This window comes from Acyrthosiphon pisum, chromosome X, assembly GCF_005508785.2.
Source record: "Acyrthosiphon pisum isolate AL4f chromosome X, pea_aphid_22Mar2018_4r6ur, whole genome shotgun sequence".
Lineage (NCBI taxonomy): Eukaryota > Metazoa > Arthropoda > Insecta > Hemiptera > Aphididae > Acyrthosiphon > Acyrthosiphon pisum.
The window spans coordinates 30,745,332-30,751,672 of NC_042493.1; the positions used below are offsets into that span (position 1 = coordinate 30,745,332).

The 6,341-nt window shown below is 24.7% G+C and overlaps 1 long non-coding RNA gene across 1 annotated transcript in view; it reads right to left on the reverse strand.

Annotated features, from left to right (window-relative positions):
- Positions 1 to 212: 212 nt before the first annotated feature.
- Positions 213 to 6,341, reverse strand: part of LOC115033263 — a 13,383-nt gene continuing 7,254 nt past the window's right edge. The window contains exon 8 of the long non-coding RNA XR_003838619.1: positions 213 to 450. This is a non-coding gene — a long non-coding RNA (uncharacterized LOC115033263). The remainder of the gene's footprint in view (positions 451 to 6,341) is intronic.

A 6,341-nucleotide genomic window follows, 5' to 3' on the forward strand; every position in this document is an offset into this window, starting at 1 on the left:
TATAACTAATTATTTGATAATACTAAAAAGTAACAGGTTGTAATAACAGTAAGGGTTTGAATGAAATTAACTACATAGTGCATTTTAATTAGTAGTAAATTGAACCAGTATTGGTAGCAGAAAACAGAATTGGCGGTGACATGTGGTAATAATCTAATCAGTATGGACATTGTTTATAATTAGGTACTTACTTATGAATAAACTAAAACAAATATTGGAAAACTATCAAAGTTTAACTTTAATCTCTATAGGCCATTAAAACTGTAAGCAAAGAGGACCAAACGTAACACTTAGAAAACTAATAGCATCTAAATTGACTTTGTCTTGGTAAAATACAAACCATAGCCTGGAACAAACATTTAAAATGGCATTTTTTAAATGGTACAGATATTGCAGCCACACATATCCAATACGGACCAATCTTGTTCAGACAGGTATGTAAGATGTAACCTAGAAAAAATATATAAATATTATTATACATTTTTAATCATTAATTATCATGGTAGGTTTTATGTTTGGTCTTGGTGATTTAATAGCTCAAAGTGCAGTTGAAAAGTGTAAACCTGATGAAATTGATTGGTTACGTATGGTGCGCTTTGCATCTATTGGGTGTGCAGTTGGACCAACACTTAGTATGTGGTACAAATCATTGGACAGATTGGGAACTAAAAACACAATACCAATAATTACTAAGAAAATATCAGTCGACCAATTGATTGCATCGCCAATTATTAATGGAGCTGTATTAATTATGAGTAGAGTGTTTAATGGTGATAAATGGCCACAAATTCAAAATAAGCTAGAAGAAGACTTTGTGAAAGTTATGCTCAATAGTTATTTGGTAAAAACGTGAACACAGACCTTTTTATTTATATTATAAGATAATATATTATCTTACAATTTTTATTTATAGATTTGGCCAGCTGTACAAACATTTAATTTCATTATTGTTCCACAACAATACAGGGTTTTAGCTGTACAAGTAGTGTCATTAGCTTGGAATATATATCTTTCATTTGTGAGTGCTGGTGGTGGAAAATCAAAATAATCACATTTTTAATAAAATGTCATCAAAGTGAGTATAATTTTGTTTAAATTTGGACATTTTTTGATTAAATTATGCTTTATATATTTTTATACAATTAATAATATGCTTCTTTATAAACATTTTTTACTTATTTATTGTTAAGTTGAGTTTCCGAGTTAGTTATCTACACCAGTTGTTTCTTGTTAAGCCAAAGGTAATAGACAAATTGTGTAAGGTTGATAGTTATGAAAGTTAATTTTATAGTTGTTAGTATAGTGTACCTTTACACTAAATTATTAAGCTACCTACTGGTTTGTCAATATGTTCCTATTAATTTACAGACTGAATAAAACATTATTATAATTTATAATAATATATAAATACAATAAAAAATATATAAGTACCTAATTCAAAATATATACTTCCAAATTTGTATCTTTTAAAATTTATTAAAATATATTACTGTAATGAACTAATTTTCAAACCATATCATTTACTTTTTATGCACTTAGAGATTTAGTATTTATAAAGGGTTATAAAATAATGATTTATTTTTTCTTGATTCATATTATATGAGTATGACTGTTAAGTAAATATTTATTTTGTTTATAATTTTTGCCATTTAAGAATAACCTTAACTTTGATTACTAAACCCTGGAGACTAGTAGTAGCCTAAATGTAGTAATTAACTATACTAGTAATACATGGTATTCAGTGTTACTGTAACACCATTACTGTAACAGCATTACTTTGTTTGTAATGCTTTACATAATTACAACAGAATTATTTCCAAGTAACGAAAATTAATGGAAATTACTTTTGATAAGTAATTTCTATAGTGTAACGCCTTACAGTTATGAGGTGCTTAATACCTATTGTGAATTGAAAAATAATAATAATATTATAAAATATGTATCTTAAGTGGGTCTTAAGTATACCAATATACGAAAACACTATTAAAACTTAGTTAGTAATCTTAAATTCATATAAATGCAGTACCTATGTATGGCTATTTGCAATTTACAATTTGTTCTCTATTAATGTTATTTATTTTTAATAGGTACACTAAAGAATTCAGAACGAGAGCTGAACAAAAGCTATTTAATTTTATAAATTTATAATACTTATAACTATAATAATTATTAGAGAATAATATTATTTTTCTGGCAGTTATATATTATAATATGTACTGATAAATTATAAATCAAAATATTTACATTGCATAGTCATAAATTATTATAGGCATTTGCCCTTTATAAAAAACATTTTATTTTTATAAGTTCTTGTTTATAAACAATTATTATGATTTTATTTTTATATTGTATTTTATATAATATTTCCGAAGTACCTTCACTGGATGATTTCTTCCCTAAAGACACTCAAGCCATTACACTTAATTTAAAAAACATACATTAGGAGGCTTATTGTACTTTTTTTTTAGTATAGATTGTATAAGTTCTAGATTAAAAATATATAATATTTAATAACACAATTGCGAGCTGTTAATTGTTATTACAAATTCAGTGTCAGTTCAGCAGTCGCTAGCCGTATGTCTGTATCCTGTATTCATGTTTAATATTTTTTATCTATTTTTTTCCAATTATTATACCTTTTAACTATAATATATTTCTGGTTGGGTTGCTTGTAGAATGACAATAAATTGCTTAGATATTAAAAAAACAATAGTTTTTTTTTTTTTTTGTAACGAGGAAGTAGTGTAGCTACCTTTTTGTTTTAAAAGTAAAGTGAATTTATTGCATTTATCTCTTAGTAACAAGTAAAGTAACTAAAGAACATTTTAAAAGTAATTTACCAATACTGAATTGGTATTGAAAAATGTTTTCATTTTATTTGTAACGGATTAATTTTTTTTCATTTTAGATTCTGAGTGAAACGATGAATGTATTAATTTTACAATGATGTGTGTTTTTTTTAATTTTTTATTTTTGTGTCTGTCATCACCTTTTAGGACAGTAAAAATCCTTATATTTTCTTTTCTTTCTGATAGGAAAGTGAATCTAGTTGGTACTTTGGGGGGGAGGATCAAAAGTAAAAATTTCCCAGTAGATTTCAAATGCAACGTGAAAAACAAAAGAAAAATTAAGGAAAAACGGGAATTTTTACGCAAAATGTGTTTTCGAGAAAATCGATTTTGGTTTTTGGTACAACTCTAGAACAAATGACCGTAGGTGCATAATATGTTAACTGAACGTTTATGTTTGCATTGTCTATACACCATAACATTTTCCAAATATTTTGACTTATTTTGAGCTGTTTACGGACATTTTCAGTTTCCATTTTTTTAAGTTTTATTTTCTATAAATATCAATAAAATTTCATTTGTTGGTTAAAAAAGCTTGAAAAATTAATAGAAGGCTTCTAGTATATTGTTTCAATGGCAGATGAAAAAAATTAAAAATCTATAGTCACCATTTTTTTTTATAAGCATCATCAAGTTCAAATATTGACAAAATACGTATAAATGACGAGAATTTGCAAATTATTTTGAGTTAGAAATTCATGAAAAATTTTCTTTTTAAATCTAAGATTTGAAAATGTAATACAAGATTCCTCATAAGTTTTTCTACCTTTTTCAAAAAAAAAATGTCTACAAGCAAGTCACATTAAATTTTTATGAGCTTTTGAAATTCATATTTTTACAACATATGATATTCACTCGATTTTTCATGTTACAATTTTCTTATTTTGTTGTAATTAAAAAACGAATGACTGTAGATACTTGAAAATTTCACTGAACGTTTATATTAGCATTTCCTATACACGATAAAATTTTTAAAATATTTGACGCTTTTTGAGCTGTTTACGGACATTGTCAGTTTTAAATTTTTTTAGTTTTTTTTCTATAAATATCAATAGTTTTATCTGTTGGGCCAAAAAGTGTAAAAATCTAATTCAAAGCTCCTGATATATTGTTACAATAGCAGTTGAAAAATATTAAAATTATATATGCACAATTTTTTTTTATAAGATTTTGAAGTTCAAATTTTGACAAAATTTATCAAATTTAAAATTGAACAATTATTTTATTGTTCAAAATTTATAAAATGTTCAACTTTTATATCTAAGGATTGAAAATTTAAAACAAGATTCCACGTAAGTAGTTAATTCTGTTACTAAAAAATCTAAAAAATACATAAGCACAGTTTATTTTTATACTCATTTTAAGTTCAAATTTGGACGAAATTACATATAAAAAAACCTAGAATAACTATTTTATTTATTTTGTTGTGATTGTATAATATTGTTTGTGGGTACTTGAAACTTCTAAAGTATACTATTATATATCTATGATAGTATCACGGTTTGTTGATGATGTATAACGCGTTATAAGTACCTAATGGATATTGTGATATGATTAATTTGGAATTTATTATAGGTACCTATTATAGGTCAGTTTTTTTTTAATACCATAGATAGGTATATAATAATATGTCTTATACAGTTATACCTAGACTGACATAACGTCTCCACTCAAAATCGTTTTTCTTATACCATGATTTTTTATCAATGAATTCAAAATTAATACCATCCACTTGTAACCTACTGTACAGCAAAGCGATACCACTTGCCTACTTTTTAATATTTAATTTTTAATTTGTGGTTTATTGCGTTTCTTAAAAGCATGGCATGAAATTATAAAAATAAAATAAAATTTGAAATTTTTTTTTGTTTGACAAAAGTACATTGACTACAATACTTTATTGTATCGATGAAATAAATAGTAATTGATTATTAATAAATGAAAGCAATAATTGGTATATCATGAATGAAAGTTAACAGTTTCGTTTTGTTGTTATCTGTATGGTTGCTGGGAAAGGTGTGCGAACGTTTGGATATTATGTATGCCATATAGGGACGGATCCATAGGGGTGGCCTAGGGGCCTAGCCCCCCCTCCCCCAGACATATTTTTTATAAATATAAAAAACATTTTATATTAAATAACAAATAAAGAAAATCTAAACTTCTTTTCACATTGTTGCTTTAAATATTAAATAATCAATAATTTATTTATCACATTGAATACCTATACCTACTATTATGACAACTTTTTTAAATTAAGAATTAAGTATAATATTTTAATATAATTGTATTTGTGTTGTAAACAATTTGTTGCCCCCCAGATCTTTACCCTTGATCGGTGCCTGATGCCATGGTTTCCCCTTCAAAGTTATTTTAATCATAGTATTAAATGTAAATTTTTTGACAAAAAACTTGTATTTTTTCTTATAAAATATTTTATAATTTGTACAGAGTAACAGAAGGACATGATTAATCAAATAATTTTTGGTCTAATCAATATTCAAAGATTTTATTTTAAAATAATGTATAAACGCTTGTGCTACAAGAAGACGTACAGTGTAACATTTTTTTTTTATTACCAAATATGGGAAATATTGAAAACAGCCAATTTTTAAATCTAATTGATATATAGACCTATAATTGTTAGCTGTGTTAGTATCCTGTATTAAGTTTTAAATCATTAGTAATTAAGTGGGAAGATTACATATGTAACCACTTTGGAATTTGTAACGTTATCTATAAAATTAAAATCTAAATATTAGTTAAGACAATTTTAAATAATAAGCTTCTTTGTGAATGGTTAAAGTTGATATTTTATTAATTCTAACTTGTTTAATTACAGTTTTTTTTAACTTTTGACTTGAGGTAATTGTGATATAAAATTAATAGGTTATTAAAATTAGTAATGTTTGTCGAAATCTTTTATCACAACATTAGATTGAATGTTAATGAAAGCAACAAAGTAAAACATTAAAATATGGATAATAATTAATAGGTGTTAAGCTGTTACCTTTGTAAACTGAATTTCATATAAAATACAAAGCAAAGATGAATAGTAAATGTAATATGGAAAATGAACCGCAATGAAAAGTAAATTTTTTTTTAATGAATTGAGTTTTTATAAAAAAAATATTATTCAACATTTTACATTATAAACCAGAGGTCAGCAACTTAATTGATGTAATGGCCAAAATAAATATCCATTTTTCACGAGCCACAATTTTTACATTATAGTTTATTTTATTAAGTAATATAAAATTTAGTTTAATTAAGTCCATAAGTGTTTACAATTTAAACCGAAAGATATATATTTAATTTTAAACATTGAATAAAGTAAAAATTATGGTTCAATTTAAAAAAAAAAATTATTGTTTTTTTATACTGGTAAAATAATATATATAGTATTAATATAAGCTAATTGCATTCAACCAAAATATGATAAAATATTTTATGTAGAGATGTTAAAATACGGTATTTTATTTTTGTTTTGTA